At 36.1% G+C, this 22,454-nt stretch overlaps 1 non-coding gene across 1 annotated transcript; it reads right to left on the bottom strand.

The window, feature by feature from the left end:
* Positions 1 to 7,739: 7,739 nt before the first annotated feature.
* Positions 7,740 to 21,309, bottom strand: LOC105033538 (uncharacterized). The gene is made up of 7 exons (XR_012135305.1): positions 21,105 to 21,309; positions 19,952 to 20,475; positions 18,920 to 19,692; positions 17,924 to 18,022; positions 17,721 to 17,808; positions 8,084 to 9,917; positions 7,740 to 7,965 (listed from the first exon to the last, which is right to left on the bottom strand). It is a non-coding gene; the product is annotated as an uncharacterized protein (transcript).
* Between the last annotated feature and the right edge of the window lie 1,145 nt (positions 21,310 to 22,454).

The following is a 22,454-nucleotide window of genomic DNA, read 5'->3' as shown; positions in this document are numbered from 1 at the left end:
AACCTCGCTGTGGACTAAATATGGGCTGAATCTCAAGGCATCAAATCCTAACAATCTCCACCTCGACTCGATATTCGGCCTCCTTCAAACTCTGAGAGCTTCTGGATCTCCTCGCCCCCATGCCCTGGGGCAATCGCCTGCTGATCATGGATGGACAAACATGGGAGTTGAGCCAGACTGCTCGATCCCATCTCCGTCGTATGCTGTGCTCCTCCTGACCTGAGACCTACTCGGGGCATCATCCTGCGGCAATAGGAATCTCACCTTGTGACGTCGCCTCTCATCCTCCTGAGTCTCCTGTCTCATGCCCGATCCACCTCCTGGAGCTCCATCTCGTTCTGGGCTCCACCTGGCTCCCAAAGCTCCACCTCGCACTGGGCTTCCCGCCAGGTAATAATGTCCTCTGCTCCCCTTCTTTCCCTCCAGCATAATCTTATCGCCACGTAACACCCTCAGGATTCCTCCACCAGCTACCGTCCTGTAGCCTCTCGAATCCAGTCTGCTAAGTGAGATAAGATTCTGCCTGAAATCGGGTATGTATCGGACCTCCCCCAATCTCCTCACTGCACCGTCATGTGTCCTCCAGCTGACCGTTCCAATGCCTCTGATCGCACAGCTCGATCTATCCGGCAGATATACAATTACTCACTAGTTTTTTCTTTTTTCTTGATTGTCCTTTTTTTTATACAAGCAGACAATCATACAACTCTGATGTGAGTACAGCTTATAAAGTCAGAGTACAAAAGATCATGCAAGACTGGTGGCATGCCTCACCTTATCTCCAGATCCAATAGTCAGAGTGCTCTGCCACGTAAGATGTGACATAGTTTGCTATGCTGTTCGTCTCCTAAAAAACATGTAGGATATGCACCATGACTGAAAGATGAAGAATAGTCCAGATGTCATAGAGAAGCGGATGGGCCTCCAACTGCTTCATATTGTCCCGAATCCATCTGACAATGGTAGCAAAATCTCCCTCTATGAAAATCGACTCCGCCTGAAGCTCCTTCCTAGCCCTAAATTTCACCATAACTCTAACCCTAACCCTTTTCTCACCTTCTTTATGATCTATTCCTCCCTATTTTTCCTTTTTTTTTTGTTTGATTGTTTTCTCCACTACAACCTCCTCTACAACCCTAACCCCAATCCTACTCTAATCTTAATCCTAACCCTAATCTAAATGCTAACCCTAACTCTAACTCAAATTGTAACCCTAACTCTAACCTAAACCCTAACCCAACCACAATTATAACTCTAACCTGAATCGTAAACCCAACGCTAACCCTAGTCCTATTGCCAAACTTAACTCAAACCCAAACTTAAACCTAAATCCAAACCCTAATCCATAACCCATTGGTGCACTCCATTAATCCAATAAGTCAAAACCCAAACCCGACAACCCAATAATACATCCAATAACCCAAACCCCATTAATCCGTTAGCTCATTAATCTAGAAACCAATAACCTAAACCCACTAATCCGAATATGCTATTTCAAACCCACGAACCTAATTTAATAACCTAAACCCATTACCCTAATCCAATAACCGTAATCATTTTTTTTTCCTCCCTGCATCGATCCCTCACCCGATCCCTTAACTTTTTTCCCCATCCAATCACCAATCTGATTCTTTAACTCTATTCACTCTCTTCTATTCATGGATTTCTTTTTTTTGGGATTGAGAAATTATTACATCCGCAACAATAGCCATTCAAAAACCATTCCCTCAAATGAATTTTTTTAGCATCCCATGGAAGGCTACCTAAATCATGGCAACAACCCTTTGGGCACTATTTAAATGGGAGTGAAAAATTGTTGCATCTGTAGAAGCAACCCACTGTTGATGAGAAACACTGCATGGTTTCTCACATGATGCTCATTTAAAACTAGAAAGTTGCTGATTGTAGCTAGCAACTTTCCAACAGACTTGTGTAAGAATTCAAAAATTAATAAAAAATAGAAAAAAAAAAAGATTTGAGCTTACCTTTACTATCTAAGCTCTTCTAGTGCCACTGCTTCTTCTATTATATGATACTGCTTCTTTCGTTCTATGATTTCTCCGACATCTATAGATAAAATGGTTGGGGATGAGGATGGAAATGACTTAGATTTGACTATTCATTTGTTCAATCTCATTGCTCAATTTTTATATTTGAAAACCCTTCTCTCTCTCTTTAAAAAATAATGGCATTTCTTTTCTCATTTAAATCTAAACATGCCAGTATTCTCTCTCTCTTAATTAAGAGGTAAGGTGCATCTCTAAAATAACTTTTTTCCAGTCTATCAGACTTTTTTTTCTCTCCCTATTCTTCCTCTCCATCTACAAATTTGCTGATATGGCCCAAATGTGATGTTGACGTGGACAGCTATTGTTGATATGGTGTAGATATTGAAAGAATAGTGTCCTACAAGCCAATTACATAGGTGATACGATGCAACTTTTCTATATCATCTTCCTACTCATATATATGACATTATTATTTGATAATAATAAGAAGCACTATATTTCATTATATGTTGTATCTTATTTCGTTTATAATTTAATTAAGATTATGATAAAATCCATAAATAAGAATAATAATTTTAGGATCATGATGAGATCATACTAGTAGGACCTAAAATCTTGATAGTTTCAAACTAAAATATTTTTAGTCATAAGATCATTAAATCGGAGATCAATAATACCGATAAGATTGATACATCCTATATATGCTCGATAGAGATGGTGATTGATCTCATAATCATTTGTATGAAAATATTAATACAAAGATGTAAGTGCTCATTAAAAAATGAGTTCACTGAACTGATCCATAGAGAGAACATCGGATAGAATCTTACAAATATGTCAAAAGATCGATGGTTCTCTGATGGCAGTGGTACAAGTGATCCTTAGAACTAAGATTACCATAGTACCTTGTATATATGGATCTATATTTTGGTTCATATCCTAATATAACTCTCTGAGATGTGTTAGATGTTTTGGGTATGAAGAAGTGTGCATAGAGATTGTGAGTGGTCAACAAAAAATCGATCACTCCTTATAAAAAGAAAGAATATCCTATATGGTCTCATAGGATGATGACTGAAGAAGTTTTTGATCAAAGTAGGATAAAAATTAGAAAAAGTTTCTAATATTTCATTAATCGAATCATCATCATCAGATCGAGATACATATAGATAGATAATTTAGGCTTGACATGATTCCATGCCCATAGCTTACCTAGGATATTGCATGATTAAAGGATTGAATTACATGGTAACTTTTTATAGAAGGATATTTTGATTATCCCACCGAAATTCTACATCTTCTGGATAGTCATAACACATTGCTAGATATTAATTTTGACTTGTAGGTTATCATGAATTAAAGAGTTTAATTCATTAATTAATTAGAAGATCGAGTTTTAATTAATTGTAATACATAGGCTTAATATATTTTGGGCTTAATTGATTAGATGAGTTCTAATTAAATTAAGTGCATATGAGTCTAGACCTACTGCTAGCTAGATATGGAATCCAATGAGTTACACACAAAAGAAAATTGATCAAAGGCTTAAATTTAGGCTTTGAAGGACCTAATTGGATTTATGTGAAATCCTAATGAGGGCTATAAATAGGCTAGCATATGTAAAATCCTAACTAATCCCTTAACAACTTTGATTAATTAAAGGTTGATATGTCAAAGATTTGATGTGTCAAAGATTGATACCAAGAAGACTCCTCGTGCCATAACAAGATAGGGTCCAAAGAGTTTGATGCCCACCCATCTCTCTTCCTATAAAAGAGGAGTTAATGCCCCTCTTGAAATCCAATTAAAAAGCTCATGGCCCTTTTCTGTTTTCACATGAAGGTGTTTTGATGCACAAGAGTTGGACATCCTATATTTCACGTGAACGTGTTTTCACGTCCAATTGTTAAACATCCAAAAGGAAAGATGCCAAGAAAGGTTCTTGGCAAAGAGAGGAAAGAAACCAAGAAAGGTTATTGAAAAAAGAAAGAAAGAAAAAAAAAGAAGGTATGCTAGATTTCTTAAGAAAGAATTCAAGAAAAAGTTGAGGAAGAGTCTTTGCTTCGTTCCTGTGTGCATCACCATTGAAGGACATCTACTTGGGTGCCTTATGAAAATCAATTAAGATCTTCTTGGAGGTATCCCTATTCTCTTTCATGTTTTATTGGCTATCTCTTTGTGTTTGATTGTAATTATCAAGGTGATTTTGAATTTGGACTTCGAATTAAATATAATCAATTGTTAGGGCATATTAAAATTTTAAAATAACACCTTCTGCTGTGCATCCGAATCCCAATAGATGTGACAATGCTGATGGAGCGTGATGATAGGGCAAGCTCCTACTTTTTTCCTCACACATCCAATCATGTACTTTTAGGAATTTTTTTTTATAGGATGATGGCGGGGGAGTTCACAACTCTTCATCTACAATGGTGATGTGTGTCCCATTTGAAGCGGCCACATGTGTCACCATGGGAGAATTTTGAACTCCTTTGTCATATCTATAAGGAAATTTTGAACTCTCCTTTCATGTATTATATAGATTTTTACAACTTGAATAAATGATGAATGTTGATATGCTTGCAAAACAAAATCTTGATAACATTCTCTTCTCATGCACATCTAAACTACCAATGAATTTAACATAGGTTGGAGCTATGCAAATAACAAAATTTTGTCAACCTAGAAATTTTCTACGAGGATTGTAGAGGTTTTCTACTCAAAAGGCCACATTATAAAAGAAGATTATGTATTTTACCTAAAAAAAAAAAAGGAGATTATGTAGAGGTTTTCTACTCAAGAGTTAAATAGTCCAAACTAAATCCTGACAGGTGCTAAAAATATGAGTGATCTCACAACATCATTAGCATGCAAAATGCATATGGGAGAGATTACGTATGGTTTCGACCTTTCATGTCCCTTAGAAATTCTTTTTCTCATTGATAGACTCTGATCTCTCTCTCTCTCTCTCTCTCTCTCTCTCACACACACACACACGTGTAATATAGTTTTGAACAATGCATAGTTTGATTTGAATAAAACTCAAACTATTTATGAGTAAAAATTGAATTGCTTTATTCATTCATAAATAATTAATACAAGACAATCCATAGTCTGAATTTTGATTTAAGATGGATTACACATTTCTGTTGTGGTCTATCAAGTATGCAGATGGGTTTGAATGGGTCTATGGCAGCCCTTGTCCCTATGACAAATTAATTGGAATCAGGCCCATTTTGAGTGATTGTGAGTTGGATTTTCTTTTTGTTTGACATGGATTATTTGGATTTTACCCTCTTCTCTTTCTTCTTTTTATATTTTTCTTTCTTTATTTTGCTCACAACCCAACGCATGTTAGAATCTATCACCCAAAACACCCGACGGAGTTGGCGGACAGTAGATCGGATGTTTGGTTGGGAACAGTTGGGGCTTAGAATGAGAATGAAAAATGGTTAATCCCATTCTAACCGTTTGATTGGGAGGAGTTTCATTTTGATTCTGATTTCAGTATGGAATGAAATGGCTCAATTTTTCTAAAATCCAATCTCGACTCTTCTCTAAGGATTCAAATCTTCATTCTAAATTAGTTAACGAGCTAAACGCTAACGAGCCAAATGCTTCAGGAAAAATGATTATTTTGATTGTGATCACGAACCAAGCACCCCCATAATGTTTTGTATGCGGTGCCTATGATGTAGGTTGACGTTTATAATATCTTGGGAAATTGTTGGACTTTTTAAAGTTTGTTGAAATATTTGAGCTCATTTAGAGTGGTCATACTTGCCTTGAGTGCTAAGTTTTAGTTTACTACAAGTAGCCTATCTTGAGACCAAACTGACCTATCTATTGAAGTTTGAGATGCCATCAAAACAAATCTATTGGTAATTTGTTGGATATTTGTTGAGTGTAGAGCATTAGTGAAACTTATAATTGTAAATGGCAACGAGCTTGGATTTAATGGAGAAGAAAGTGATGATCGTGATCTGGTTATTCGCATGCTAAATATCTCAACATTCCTCGTCTGATACCCTACTTGCTGAAAGACATAGTCTGGCCTGCTTAGGCTGCCAAGTGACCGGCAACTGAGCGAATCAAACAGGAAACTGCCTGACTATTTATGCAACTTTGTTTTAAAAAGATTCTTTTGATGAAGTTGCTGAAAGAGTAATTGATTTAAATTAGTTAACTGGTGGACTATTGTGTTTTACTGATGAAACTTTTTGGGTCAGTTTACCTGAAATGATATAGAATATGTTGTCATGCAACATGTTCCCATACGTCATGCGAAAGATCAAAAGAGTTTTGAAAGCAAAGAGTGAAGGTGTTTCAAACAAACAATATACTTGGTATTTGCTTTAACATGAAGAGGCCATGTTGTCTTGGAATTTGTTTACAAGCTGCGCCATTGGAGTAGTTCAACATATATTATTAATTTTAAATAAAATAAATATATTTAAAATAGATGAAAATAATTAATTTTTTAAAGATTTTTAGTTTAAGAATAAAAGTAGAAATACAGAATGATTTTGATTCTTATTTTTAAATGAATTAAAGAACAATAATAGAAACTATCCATTTCGATTCTGATTTCGATTTTAGATACGAACCAAATTCTTTAGAAAATATGATCCTTCCGATTCATTTTGATTCCCATGGCAAACTAAACACCCTTCTAATTCTTTGATTATTAAGGCTTTATGTGCTTCCTAAATAAGCTCTCTTATAATGCTATAATTCATTTCATGTCTATTTTTGTAAAGCCACGAGAAGAGATGTGTTTATTTGTTGAAAATTATATAATTATTCTATCCAAATAAAATATGCAATCGCTATGGCTAATAGGATTGTTTTTTTTTTTTGGGGGGGGGGGGAGGGGGGGGATAACACAGAATGTTCACAGATATTTAGTATGGATATATTTAATAAAATTAAAAAAATAAAATATCACAAAGAATAACAATTGAAATATTGCAAAGTGGGGGAGACAACAAATTTTTTATTCTATGGATGATATAAAAAATCTGACGTGAAACACATCATTTTATGTGATTGATCTATGTAACCACTACTTTCCAACATACATTTAATGCCTACAATTTTATTTTTTTATTTAAAAATTTTATATGATAAATATATCTCTAATCTTTGAAAAAAATTATGATATTCTATGACATATTATAATTTTTTATATACTGAAAGTTATAATATGATCCAGAAAATTATAACATCCTATGCATATTATGATATCTCATATCAAATTATGATTTCCTACATGCAGGATGTCATAATATGATATAGAATATCATGACATGATCCAAAATATCATAATATGAAATAGACAATTTTGTCTAACCACTTTTCAATGCGCATTTAATGTCTACAGCTTTATTTTTTCATTTGAAAATTTTGAATGACGAAAATATCTTTATTTTTTTAAAAAAATTATGACATCCTGTGACATCTTGTATTATATTATGATATCCTGTGGATAAAAATTATGACTTTCTGCACATAGGATATCATAATATCCACATAAAATATCATAATTTTTTCAAAGAATAGAGATATTTTCATCATTCATAATTTTAAATGAAAAAATAAAATTATAAATATTAAATGTATATTGAAAAGTGATGATTATGTAGATCAATTGATCATGATGATAGAGCATGTTAGATTTTTTATATAAAATTCTTCTTATTCATTAGATTCCTCTTGAGTGCTCCACCATAGAGAAGATAATCCAATCCATCGGCGATTGAAATATTGAAGAGCATAAAGATGGTTCACAAGATCTTTTTGAGCGCTCAGCCCCTAAAAAGACATCCAACCCGCCATTATGTTCGCCTCCAAGGACGAAAGCAGAGCCCCACAAGCGTATGTACGCACGGTAATCGTTCGGCGCACACAGCATGCACCCCCGTGTACTGCATCGACGAGTATGGTATACGGAGGCCTGCACATCATGGGCTGGGGCACTTCAATCACCATCCACGTACGGTCTTTATAATACATCAGTACAATAATCACCATTCCAGGACATTATAAGCATACATAAGGTAGATAAAATGTACCTTGCCGTAGTGTACCAATTTTTGGTCTGGCTCAGCCGGTTGTTTAGTTGTGCCATGTGGTCCTAACTAACTCACGCAGTCTGGCGCGTACACTATTTGCGCGGTCCTAAGAACAGCACGCATCAATCAAAAAAAAAAAAAAAAAAAAAAACTACAACTTGCCATAAATTAATATCTTAACTAGACATCATATAAGGAAGAAAATACACGCACCTCATCCTCAGCATAGATGCACGCCCCACAATGTCAAGTGGTCAACAAATAAATAAATGCCCCTTCTGCTTAAGTAACGCATGGCTGGAGAGGATGTGCACTTTTTAAAAGCAAAAGTATATTTTTAAGAAAATTCTTAAAGCAATAAAATACAACTATCCACCAACCATCCCCTCATGATTCAGCGCATGGAACCCCGCATCATACATTCCAGAAAATGGTAGGAAAAATAGAAAAAAAAAATGCGGTTGTAATTTAAAAATCTCTTTCAGCAAGTAGAAATCCACCTAGCCTAAGCCCAACCAATACATAATACTTATTTAAAATAACTCCTAATTTCTCCCCGCGCCTGAGCTTTGCTTCACTTGAGCGGGGCTAAGGAGAGCCCTGAGATTCGTCCAGTTTTGCGCCAGGTTCAGAAGCTATGAACAATACGAGCTAGGCAATAATACTAGAAAAAAATTTTGTAATTGCAAGAAAATTCCCTCCCAAAAGCCAAAAATACAAAAACAAATAGCTTAAATTTCTCATAACAAGCAAAACGCAAGAATATTGTATTCAGCCTACCAAAAGAAAGGATGAAATCTAACTTAAAACAAATGCTGATATAACTATATATGTAAATAAACAGGTGAACAATAAGCATGCAACTCATGATCTGTCCAGGATTGTTGCAACTTCATCGTTTCCTAAATTGACTGTGTCAAACTCATAAAACAAAGCAATTAAATAATTGAAGCAAGAACAAAAATCTAATATAATACAAAAAAAAAAAAATCAAATTGGTAATCTTTAACAAATGACATTCTAAATGTTTGACTAGCGGAGTGTTTAATATTGTTTATTATAATTTAATAGAAAGAATCAGATTGAAGATTTTTTGACAGATAATATTCTGAATTATTTGACAAGTGATATTTTAAATATTTAATATTATTTATTATAATTTAATAGCAAGGATCAGACTGATGATTTTTTGAAAAATGACATTCTAAGTATTTAACAAATATCATTCTAAATATTTAATATTATTTATTATAATTTAATAAAAAATTATATTAATCATAAAAAAATTATTTATTAATTATTTTTATATTAAATTAATTAATTTTAATTATTATTTTATTTAATTTTAACAAAATATATAATTTTTTCTTTATATATATATATTTTTTTGTTACTCCGTACATCGCACCGGAAAAAAACAGTGTCAAGCTGGCACATAAATGAATTTTGTAACGATAAAGCCAGCCATCTGGGCATGCATACAATAGCAAGACGACCACACCTTTGATTGGAGGCGACTTTTTCATTTGATGCTGGCCATCATAAAAACATTTTGGTTTTTTAGGATCTCCAAATCTCTTGATTTCAAGGAACCTGCATCTCAAAAGAGATGTCATGCCATAATATTAGCAAGAGAAACTTAAAATATTTGTTTTACGAATATTATACAAAAGATGAAACGCGTTGCCATAGCCTCGAAATTTGAACTTCATGAACCTGCTTTAAAAGCTTAAGCTTTCACAGGATGCAGATACATCTACTACCACTCTGTGCAAGTTCAGCTCACCGTTGCATCATGAAGTACAAAAAAGAGCTTGCAGTATCGGTACCGCACCTGGAAAAAGAACACGTCCAGCAAAGTTCAACAATCATGATCCATACCATGTCATAGAGTTTTTATTGGTACAGAACAGAGCTAATGCTGCTTCACCTGGTACATACAATTTGCATCAGATAATACAATTTAAATCAGCTTCCACCTTATGCAATGACATACACAGCATAACCAGCATCGTTTGAAATTACCTTAAAAAAGGCGCTGCACCTACAGATGCGAAACAACCCTTCTGAACCTAATATGCCATAGCACATATGAATAAGAGAATCCAAGCATCTAATATGATGCAAAACCCTAATCAAATCGGACAGCAATTTAATAATATGAAACCTAAAATCTGAATCAATACATAAATTAGAACCTACCTATATGCAAAGATGAAACACTAAAAACATTGCCAAATGTACAAGTGTCCGAAAGCAAACATTTATGCCATTAAAAGTCTTCAAAGGATGCTAATCAAACTACTGGAGCGGCAGAGCCACTGTCAGGAATCAGCCGTATCTTGCTTCCTGCTTCTAGATGATACACGGCAGCCCTAGGATTGGATATCTCCTTTGTCGCTGTTCTTGCTGCTGCAGGACTTCCACAGAGCCCAAGGACCATAAGAGAACAACAAAAGATGAAGTGAAACAAAACACAAATGATGAGCTTCAACTCTAATAATGTTAGCAGATCTGCAAATGTCTAACATGTTAGGAGTTGCTCTCAGAAGACAAGACTTTTCTCCTCAGAAGAAAGAGGTCTGGTAGGTCCCTCTTGGATCTGGCTCCACTAAGATCTGTCTTGCTATGGGTTGGTTTGATGACCGTAGACAGGCTGTTGCAATGGGGCAGGAAGTAGGAAACACTTTTGGACTTTTTTCAGCCATAAGGGACATGAAGGAAATGGGAAAAGATATGACAAAGAGATCAAATAAGAGAGTGGAAAATTTTAACCAAAGCCACATTGTCATAATGGGGAATCACACCTGTCTCCAACATATCTCATGCATAAAAAGAGAGAGATCTAAAATTTTCCATTTAGAATAACAAGCATGTATATGTTGAATTGGTTAAACAGTTCTTTTACATAAAACCCCTAAAAGAAGTTTCTATATGGCCTGTCAGACCATCAATAGTCTTAGGCAATTATATCCCTGAAGTAAAATTAATCCTTAGGAGTCCATAAGTGAAATTAGATACAACCAAAAAAAAAACAACTATAGTTTGGCTTTAGCTTGACTTTGATGCTTTCTAGCCTAATTCCCAAGCACAATCAACACAAAGGCTCAGACATATCATTGTGCACCTTGTATACACCAAAAGTCCACTGCGACCCCCCTAGCTTGGAAAAATTCACCTCCAACAAATAAAAGCTGTGGGTATCACTCAAGGAGCTCCAACCCAAGCTTCTATAACTCATAAGCAGTTATTCACATGCTCTCTAATGCTGGATATCCACTTCAATTGAACAAATACTTCTGAAAGCCGCAAATGCAGGTAGAAATTGTCTGTTCATCAATGATGTCCCCAATCTCATCCACTTTCTTAATAGTTTGTGAGGTGAGATGGGAGGCTTAGGAAGCACTAACACCAAGTCCAATGGAGCTACGGAATGTGCAATAGTAGATGTTAGAATTATACTTATTAAGTCCTTATATAGAAAGGACATACTTAGTATATCTCTAAATATGGTATATACTTGCTTTCCAAATATGTACTTCTTTCCTTATATACTTGTTTTTCATCTATTTAAAGAGATGGAATCTCATTAATGAATTAAATTTCTTTTGAGCTTTTCCTTTCAACATGGTATCAGAGCATTTGCCGCATCCTCTCCACAACCCTAGCCCTCCACCGCCCCTCCTTCAACAATAGGCTACAGCAGCCCTTTCTAGCCGCAACAGCTCTTCTGCAGCAGCCCTAGCCACAGCAGCCCATGTCATAGCCCCTCCTCTTTGCCAGCAACTTTCAAAGCCCTAGCCGCACCAAGGTTCCAACTTCCTTCTCAAAAATTCTATCTGTCTCCTCCCTTCTCAAAGCCTTTTAAACCACCACCGCTGCCGCCACTTTCCGTCTCCTCATCAACCTTCTTCATCGCCCTCTACCTCCACCATTAGAGATTTTTGACGAGGATTGCCTTTGATTCTTGTTGGAACCCTAGCCGCCGTCTAGAACTTTGAATTTTTGTCCTTCCTGGATTCTTACTACTGCAGTCCTGAAATCAATCTGTTCACACTATAGCAGTCCATCCTTTTGCCATCTTGGAGATTTGATTAATGCTTCTGTTTGTTGTTTGCTAAAATCTACTTGTGATTCTACAAGATTGCCTGAGGGACCTTCTGTGCATCTCAAAAAGCAATCTGTTCTTAAACAAATCAACATAGGTTCCTTTTCTTTGCCATACAACAGTCTTTTGGCTATCTTTCTGGCTATCTACTAATCATGAAAGCGATACCCTACCCGTGATTTCTCTAGTTGCCGTGTAAAGATATACTTCCTCTTTTCATTGTCTAGCTGTCTGATTATTTATGTTTGTAGGCTCCTGGTAGAGCATCAAATCCTCCACTTTAAATACAAGGCTGATCCCCATATCTTAGAAAGATCCAACTAATAGCCATTTGCACCAATCTTTCACAAGAAAAGATAGCAAATTGTCCTTCTAGTGCTTCATTTCTTCAAGATTCTCATGGGAAACTCACTTAGCAAACTCCAAACTCATCACCACATCTTCTTCTCCAAACAACCAACACCTGCTGGTACATCCACTGCAGATTTGCGGCCCTCATGGCCCAGAGCTATGCTTCAACATTTTCATCATGTAGATCATGCATATGATATGCAAATGAAATGAATATGCCAACTCATTAAATCAAGATGCTACAGGTTGGGAAACCAAATCTACAAGTTTCTGAGGATAAATCATTACAATCTTAAAAAGACAATTATCGGTAGACAGTAGTCATTTTGAAGGAGCTAATTAAAAAAATTCTGCCATTGGAGGCACGTATATCAACTAGACAGATGATCTCCTCCTATAAAACATCTCTACAGATCCCCTAAGACCAATATTTACCTCCTATATCTATTTCTCAGTCTATGGATGGTATGCAGTGGAAAATTGGATTGTCATCTTCAGCATTTTCCAAACTTCTCCAAAAATAGCTCATCAACTTGTGATCCAGATCTAACACAATGGTCTTCAAGAGAACATTCAGTCTATCTCATTAAAGAACAACTTTCTCATGTAACACATGCCAACCATCTTGGTGCAAGGGAAAAAAATGTGACCCCATAAAAAGTTATCCACTATAACATGCATGGAGTGACCGATCATTAATGGAAGAGCAAAAGCAACATCCAATCTAATGTCCTACCATGTCACATGTGGAACAAACAACAGTTATACAACCCTGTTTGCTTTCTAGCCTTTTACTAGATGACATGTTCAACCCTGTAAAAATATGCATGCCATGTCACCTTCCCCATTACCTTCCCCTGTAAAACCATGCCAATCCACCAACCTAAACCCTTCTTTAAGAGTTTCCTTTCCCATTGCCTTCCCCTATTTGGCCAGCACAATGCCACATTTGTGTGTATTTTTTCTTATTCTTCTTCAGACCAATATTCATGTTCTCCTACTTCCTCTGATTTTTCTTCCTTTCCTTCTACTCCTATCTCTTCTTCATCTAGCCATTCTTCCATTTTTCTATTTTGTTCTTCTTGCTAGCCTTTATTTTGCTTGCCTCCTCCTCCTCCTCCTCCTTTGATGATCTTCGCTTGCAACATATTGGCCGTTGCTTCCTGCCCTCCTCTTCATCCTGCTGCTGCTTGCTGGGTGCTGGTTGCTGGTGGCTTGGTTGTTGTTTGCACCCTGCCTGTTGCTGCTCTCCTTCTTTTCATATATGGAGAAAAAGATGATATATTTATATATATGCACAAGTTTGTCTATGCAGATAACTAAAGGTATGCATGCTAAAAGCTTGGACGGCTTTCCTCCCTGTGCAGAAGCCTAAGAACCTAGGCCCAGGCACCCACCTAGACCACATAGGCGTTTTCCCCATTTGGCCTCACCTTAGGTAGCCTGACAACCTCGTGAATCACCAAATGCAACATTTCAGGTTTAGTAGTATAATAAATTCCTCTGTAACAGACCTATATGAAGCTTTAGAACTCCCCAAGTTACAAAGGCTTAATAAAACCAAAAAAAGTCTTGCAAGTCACAAAAGCATAAAACATAAGAACAAAAACTAAACCACAAAGTCACACAACTTCAAAGGCATCACCTTTGGAACAAAACAGCATGCTATGTATCTAATCCACCTATCCCTTTCCAAACTATGTTTCCCTTAAACACAAAATATTATATGCATTACATATATACTTCTCTTCCTTCAGCCTGATGAGTAATTTCAAAACTTTCAAATTAATCATATTAGGGAATTACCACGACTTTGCCAGTTAGTCTACTCCATTCCATCAAGACTGCTATTATTAGCATTCCCGCACTAGAATATTTCTTTCATATCTTTTTCTCACAGATGTATTATGCACTTATTGCTTAAAACCAGAAGACGTTAAGCTCAGTTAAAAATATGTATATATCACTATTAAAGAAAAAATAAATAAAGCCATTGTCATTGAATACAAATATGAAAATTGGACCATTTCTGTATAAACTTTCCAAACAGATTAAGGAAATGGTTTGTAGTGCTTGTAATCATTTCTCTGCAGATACTAAGCACACCCTTTTTTGTCAGATTTTCAATAGTTCATCTAAAAAGCACATAATTCAAATGCTTCTTAATTATTGGATGAATTTTTCATGTTATTCCCAATTCCCCATTCATATCCTCTTGTCTATTTATGTCAAAGAACTCCATACCTGAATTTGTTGCTACTTCAGCTTTCATTAAAATCTTCTCAATCTAAACCATTGCAATTTTGCTTTTAAGTTTGTTTGATATAATTGAGTAGGTAGGAGAAGGTTTGAGAATGGACAATTTCAAGATCTGCATTACTTAGGATTCAACTACAGATCTTTTATGGTGTTGCAATCGTAGGTCACAAATCACATGAATGCAGCTAGCCCAAATAAGAAATGATAAAAGATATAGGAGATAAAAAATCATATTTGCTCACTTATTTGTCAGAATAAGATGACAACGCTGCCACAATGATGTTTAAAATATATGATACGTGACATAACCACAACTGTCCTGGAACTGTGGCAAGCAATACAAGCCTCCACCTTTGGCCGTCAAATATAACCTCCATATGAAATCTTAACAGCTTCAGATTCTATAGATGACATCAAAGTTCTATAAAATTGGTCCAATAATCAGACTATTGATATAACTGAGATATAACTGAGCACAGAGAAGATGCTCATACATAAGGGTTTTCTAATGAATTAATCAACAAAACTGCACCAAAGAAAAATAAAGAAACATCTTAAAAGTTTATCCTGAGCATGGTTCATAGAATGATTGGCACACATTCACATATGACAGTTCAAAATATTCTCATCAACCATGGACACCTTTAAACCTGCCAAATTCTTATCTGAATAACCATGACTTAAAAGTCAAGAGAACCCTACCCTTTTTGTAGAGAACACATGCAAGCTAGCAAGCACATGCACACAAAATCACCAGTCACAACAGAGCTAATAGACAAATGTATGCATTTAGGTGTCCATCTTGAGAACATTGTGGAGTAATAAATGGCCTCATTCCAGCTAGGATGTTTCCTTGCTTTATGGAAAGGTATATTGTACAAAAATTCCTGTGACAGTAACATTGTCTTAACCTCAAAACATGAAACTCACAAAATATAAATTCAATGCATTCCTTACGGTGCCATGGAAGAATGAGAATAAAAATAGACACAAAGGCACAAAAAGCCTACGATGGCGAGGGAATGACATCATGACAACTATAAGGAGTATCAGGCAGATGTACAATGCCTAAGCTCCAGTAGATGTTCATCATTCAATCTATATTGCATAAGACAGACATTGGTCATCAGTATTTCTTGCTCCCATCTAAAGTGTCCAGATGTATAAAGTGCCAACACCTTGGAATGATAGGTGGCATGTCACTGTGTACCATGAACTTCTGCTTCAAATTCCTCCTTGAATAGAAGAAAGATCTCTTAGTGCAGAGCTATATTCGATTCATCATGAAAACCTCAGTCAATTGTATTAAAAGTGTTATGGTTTGATGATTACGCATGTTCAGATTTCTATATCTTGATCTATTATAGGCATGTAAATCCTATACAATGAATTTCTTCCTCCAATTCCTCTTTCATAAAGCGAAAGATCTCCTAGTAAATAGATATATATGATTCATCATGAATTTCATTCAATTGTATAGATGTGTTATAGTTTGACGACCATACATGTTCAGATTTCTGTATCTTGTTCTCTTGACATCCACTGAGGAGAACAGTAGAAGTTCATTCCCAGCTGGTTGCTCCATGATAGCCCAAATCCCAACCCCATCCCCTCCTCAACCCATCTAAACTAATCCTTAATCCCAAACTGGTTGGGGTCAGCTATACGAATCCATTTCCTCTGGCCATTCGGTTTAAAGTCATACTTTCTTAAAGATGTTAAAACCTCTAGTCTTTCCTTACTACATCTCATGTGATTTTTGGTCTACCTGTACCCTTCTGCATTCCTTCTACATGTATCAAATCACCCTTTCATATGGATAATTCCCTTGGTTTATCCTGCATATGTTCAAACCATTGAAGTCGTCTTTTTCCCAATTTGTCCTCAATTAGTACTACCTCTACCTTTTTACAAATGTCTTTAATTCTTATCCTATCTTTTCTTGTATTACCATACATCAATCTCAATTTTCTTATTTTGGACACACTCATCATGTGCATGTGTTGTTTTCTAACTATCCCATATTCAATATTATGAAGAATAGCTGGTTGTATGGCTGTTCTATAAAATTTTTCCTTCAACTTGGCGTGTATTTCACATAATTCCCAGTTGCACTTCTCCATTTCATCCAACCTGCTCTAAACCTATGGATAACATCCTCTTCAATCCCCCCATACGAATAACTGATCCTAAATACCGAAACTGATCACTCTTAGAAACTTCATGATCATCAATTTTTACTCTACTTTCATCACTATTTCTAATTTTACTAAAACTTTGTTAGGTTTGTTCCATGTATTCCGCTTGGTCCTACTTAAGCAATTTCTCTATTATCAAACTTTCAAACATACTTATGAAATCATTTGCATTGCTTCTGATCTTTTCTTCCAGTATTAAGAGGCATAATTTTCTCATTAGATATTCAACAATCTAAGAAATATATAAAGAGAAGGAAATTTTTTTTAAATATGTTATGCACATTTTCATTTTATTCCCACTCATATGCTCTCACCTTCTAAGTTCTATTTGAAGTATTCTGTGTCAATATTCCTTGCTTCAAAAGCTTCTCAGATGCTTCTGGATCTAAACACATGCATCCTTTTAAAGTCCGTGTATTCCTATTAATTAAAGGTAAGCAAACCAAAATAAGCATTGGATTTGTTAAAAACCATAAGCCCAAAAACCAATCAACATTTGCCTTGGTTTCTAGGTGCCTGTTACATGCACACGACACAGCCAGTACAAGCAAGTTATGAAATCTGAAAATATAAGTAGCTAAGAAGTAGCCTCAAAAGAAAAGAAAAAGGTAGCTAAGGAGAAGGTTTGGGAAATAAGAACTTGGAAGATCTACATATCATGGGACTAATTTATAAAAAATAAAGTTTTATACAAGATTTGCCATACTGGTCAATACCGTACCACTGTATCATACCATATAGATATGCAATTTCGTACTGTACCAACACTCAGTACGTCTTGCCATCTTGTATCATGCTGCATATCGACACTGCAAAAGATGGTACCAGTGCAAATCTTGGTTTTATACCAATTTACACCTATAGATCATGTATCATAGGCACGCAACTAAACTCAAATGAAGTCACAAAAGATATAGAAGATACCAACTAATCATCATATGCTGACTTATTTTGTCGTCTTAGCCCTGTGGCTCATCATCATCTTGGCCCTGGGGCAAGCTATACAAGCCTCCAATTTTGGCCCTGAAAAATGCACAGGGAGTATCAAATATATCCTCAGCATGGGATTCTTTTACAATACCAGATTCTGTGGACGGCACCAAAGTGCTCAACTATGGATATCATTGATATCTATGGAGAACAGGAAAGTGGTTCATATGCAAGGGATTGCATACTAATTAAAGCAAAGGACTTCAATAAATTGAGCAAACAATAAGGAAACAAATTAAAAGTGCAACACCAAACATGGCCTTCTAAGATTGTATCCTTCCGAGCATGAATCATATAGTGTCAAGCACATTCACATATTGAGAGTTCAAAATACCCTCATTACTTTTTTGAACCTGCCAAATTCTTATACGAAAACTGCAATTGAATTGAAAACTGCTCAAACATTTTATAAAAAGAATGCATCAGTAATAAGCACTCAAAATTGGTTGGTTGTACATTTCGAACAAGCTTGTGAGGAGCAAATCAAGTAACAAATGTCCTGAATGTCTCAGGCTTAGGTTCACATAGCATCACAACAAGAACTGCCTAAAGTAGCATAATTTTTCGACTGTTTACACTTTACAGTATACCTTGCTGAAGGGTCATCACTTTGGTAATTGATCAAAAAATTTCACCATAAAAAAAATCCATACAACATAGCCGGTACAATAATTGCATGAGAAGACCAAAAGGCTAAACTGAAGCCTTTGACGCTAGGAAATCTCATTGCTTTATGGATAACTGTTATCATACAAAAAATCTTGCCACAGTAATTCAATGTCTTATCCTCAAAAAATGAATAGCCACAACGTACAATTTCAGTGACTGACTTACAGTGCAATGGAAAAATTAAAGTAGAGGGAGCTCTACAATGAGCTAAACTGTGTGCTGAAACTTTAAAGAATACTTATTTTGGCAGATGGTAAATGCCTTAGCTCTAATATATGCTCATCATTTGATATGTGTAGCATAATACGAAGATTAGTTATCAATGCTTCTTTCTCCCAACTTAAGGGCCCAGATGCACACAATGCCAACAAGGTGGAATGATAGGCATGTAACTCTAAGCGATGAATTTCTGCTTCAAGTGCCTCTTCTGTATGAAGAGTAAGCTCTCTTCCTGATGCACAAGGAGATTCAGCATCATCATGATTACCATCCAAAACATGGGTTGGGCTGGTTACAGGATAAAGGAAGGGCCTATATGAACTATTGCTAGGACTGCAACTACCAACAGAGGATGAAACACTCTCAGCATCATTAGGATTTATGCTTTCTATAAAATGATAGCCACCACCAGCATGTGGTTTTTGATTGTCCATGCCCATTTCAGAAACTTTGTCGTTTAAGAAAGCATGCATGTGTTTTTCACCAAGCACTTTACATGGTGAAGCAACAGCATGTACCTTTTCCAGTAACTGGGATGGATGCCCTGCAGTCACTCCCTTGCACCGTCCAACTTTCTCAACTGCTCTCCTCTTTCTTCTGGCGCCAGTGCATGTATCATTGGGGGACAAAAAGAAGTGTGGTCTTTTCTTCATGCTTCTTGGGGTAGGTTCCTTAGATCCGTTAATTTTTTCAGCATGAGCATGGCCATCTCCCCCATATTCTTCCAGCTCTCTGCATGACTGGAGTAAATGAGTACTGGACCTTCTGGTTTTTGTTTGGCTGTTCACAAGTGCATCATTGCATCTTTCAGAATTCTGCAAGCAAGTGACAAACCCATCAGACATCAGAAAGGGACAAGACACTAAGCTAGATAGCCAGCTTAAACATTAATAATTCAAAATGACTATAACAAAATTGAACGCAATTAAAACAAGACCAGTTTTAAGGGCATCGTTCTAACAAACTTGATAAAGGGAGGGAAATAAAATGTGTGTTCTTGTAGCATGATAAGAGGTAAAAGGCAATTCAGCCACTGAAAAACAAGCTACAAAGAGCAAGAACCGATCATGTTACCTTCTGGATCACAACCCATTTGTTGTCGTGCCAAGACTGTCGCAACCTAATGTCAGATATGTGAGCTCTAAATTGCCTGGAGGAACCAAGGAGTCTGACAAAAAAGTAATTCCCACCAATAACTCTAGACACTTCTCCAAGCTTCCACGAGTTATGTTCAAAGATCTCCATGATGTCACCAGGAACCCAATTCCCTGGGTGCTTAACAGGAGGAGGGCATGGTCTCATGGCCTTTCTGGGAACTCTTTCCACAGGCCCATCCATATCAGGCGAACAACAATCGTACTTCACGCTGTATGTATGACCATTCCCCGAGATGATCTCGGCACACCTCCAGGAACCTGAGGGCGCCTCCGTCTTGCTCAAGACCTCCACCTTACTTCCTTTCTTGTATCTCATGGGTGCAGTCATCTCGGCACACCTCCAGGAACCTGAGGGCGCCTCCGTCTTGCTCAAGACCTCCACCTTACTCTCTTTCTTGTATCTCATGGGTGCAGTACTGTCAAAACCTAAGTTTCTAAATCCTGATGTAATAAAAAGACCACAAATGAGACCAACATTGGAGCAATTCAAAAAAAAAAAAAACCCTCAAATACAAAATGATTATTTTGTAATCCAATCAAGGTGCATCCAATTGAAGATTATCCATACGGAGTCAAAGGAAAATTTTAGGAAAAACGAAAAGGTAGAGAACAACAATGAAAACTAGTACTAAACCGTAACAATTATCTTTTGAAGACATCAGCGACATATAATCCAAATTCCACAGACCAAGAATCGGTCAAAACATCATACCATGATCGAATGCAGCATCGACAGTGAACATATGAAACCCTTATCTAAAAGCCAGGGCACAAATCTATTACTGCAGATGATCGCAAGACTTACAAAGACGACCACTCTTCAAAACCCTAGAAATCGTCCAAACACTAACCCAGATAAAAATTCCTCGGGAAAAAGAAATTTATAAGTTATAACCAGCCACAAATCGAGATATAATGACATCAAAAGAAACAAAAAAAAAAAAAAAACGAAGAATAAACGAGGAAAAAAAATCGGAATACAATCGGTTCAAAATCGGAATCAAACATCAGATATCAATCAAGAACTGATAAATTTCTTATCAAAAAATTTGGACGAGAAATTCACTGACCCTTCTTTGACGACGGAACTCCGGAGATGGATCGAAGCGAAGAACAAAGAAAAGAACTTTCTTCCCCGTTTATCCTCCGTTTACAATCTCGTCTTCCTTCTCGGTAGTAATTTTATAATAATTTTTATTAGTTTTTGTGATTTTAAAGAGGTTACAGAGTGTGATGGAACGAAAACTAGCTTCTACGTCAAACCCGTCGTGTACAACATAGGAGCCTTGGTTCCATCCATCTCAGCCGTCGGATTCGTTGTAGTTCTCTTAAATAAATGCCTTTTTCTTGATTTAGCGCCAGCTGTATTAATCTATCCTGGAGATTACGGTTGAGACATGGGATACTGCTGGGATACCGGGGATTGGATTTGGATATATCCAAAGCGGTCTACTCGTATTTGTATAGCTTACTGTTATTTCTATACTTCTTCTTTCAAATAACAAATAAATATAATTTATTTATTTATATGAGTAAATTTGAAAAAAAAAAAAGGGGGTATTACAGATGTCTAGCGCTTTTCTGCCATAGTTCAAGAACTTCCCATTGCCCAATTAACATAATGACTTCATTTTAGAAGACATGAGAGGCCAAGAAAGATACTTCATATATCTTAAAAGATAGAGTGATGGATATCATTATTTGTATTGAAGGACTTGATAGGGTGCATATGAGTTTAGATTGATTCAAGCACTAAATAGAGTCAGCCTCATTGAATTTATTTTGTTCAAGTTCAAAATAAAATTGGGTTAGCTTCTGCTCCAAAATTCAGAAATCTAATCAAATTAGTTTGAATCTGATCAAGGGATAGGATAAACAAGATTAGAACCAACCTAATCCATATATATACACATAAAATGTATGTAAAGTTAAGCTGGAGTAGTATATTAATTATATATTACTATTTCTCTGATTTTCAGAGTTGAAGCTTAGGAAGAACAATAACCGGCGATGCAAAGAGAAATGTGCGGCATGCCATCGGCTAAAGACCAAAAATTCAAAGAAATGTTGGATTCGGATTGTTTTGAAACTTTGAGGACTTTGTGATTATAGAATTACTGTCTACTATAAAATCTGAAAAATTAACAATGACAAAGATAAGAATAAAGATAAAAATAAAAGCAACATTGAAAACAAAATACAATAAATTAAGAGTTTCATTCTGATGCCTCTATCATACCATTATATTCATTTAAAGAAGTTTAAAATACAGTTACACTCCACTCATCCATTCTTGTATATCTATTTTTCTTTTTGAAATAGTTTTCTGTCACGTCCCCGACCTGAGATTGTGAATCGAGGGTCATGGCAACCGCCGCATACTCATAGAACTCTTCCCATAAGCATGCAAGGCATCTTAT

Source organism: Elaeis guineensis, chromosome 11, assembly GCF_000442705.2.
Source record: "Elaeis guineensis isolate ETL-2024a chromosome 11, EG11, whole genome shotgun sequence".
In the NCBI taxonomy this organism is placed as follows: domain Eukaryota; kingdom Viridiplantae; phylum Streptophyta; class Magnoliopsida; order Arecales; family Arecaceae; genus Elaeis; species Elaeis guineensis.
This window is presented reverse-complemented; position numbering and strand designations above follow the sequence as displayed.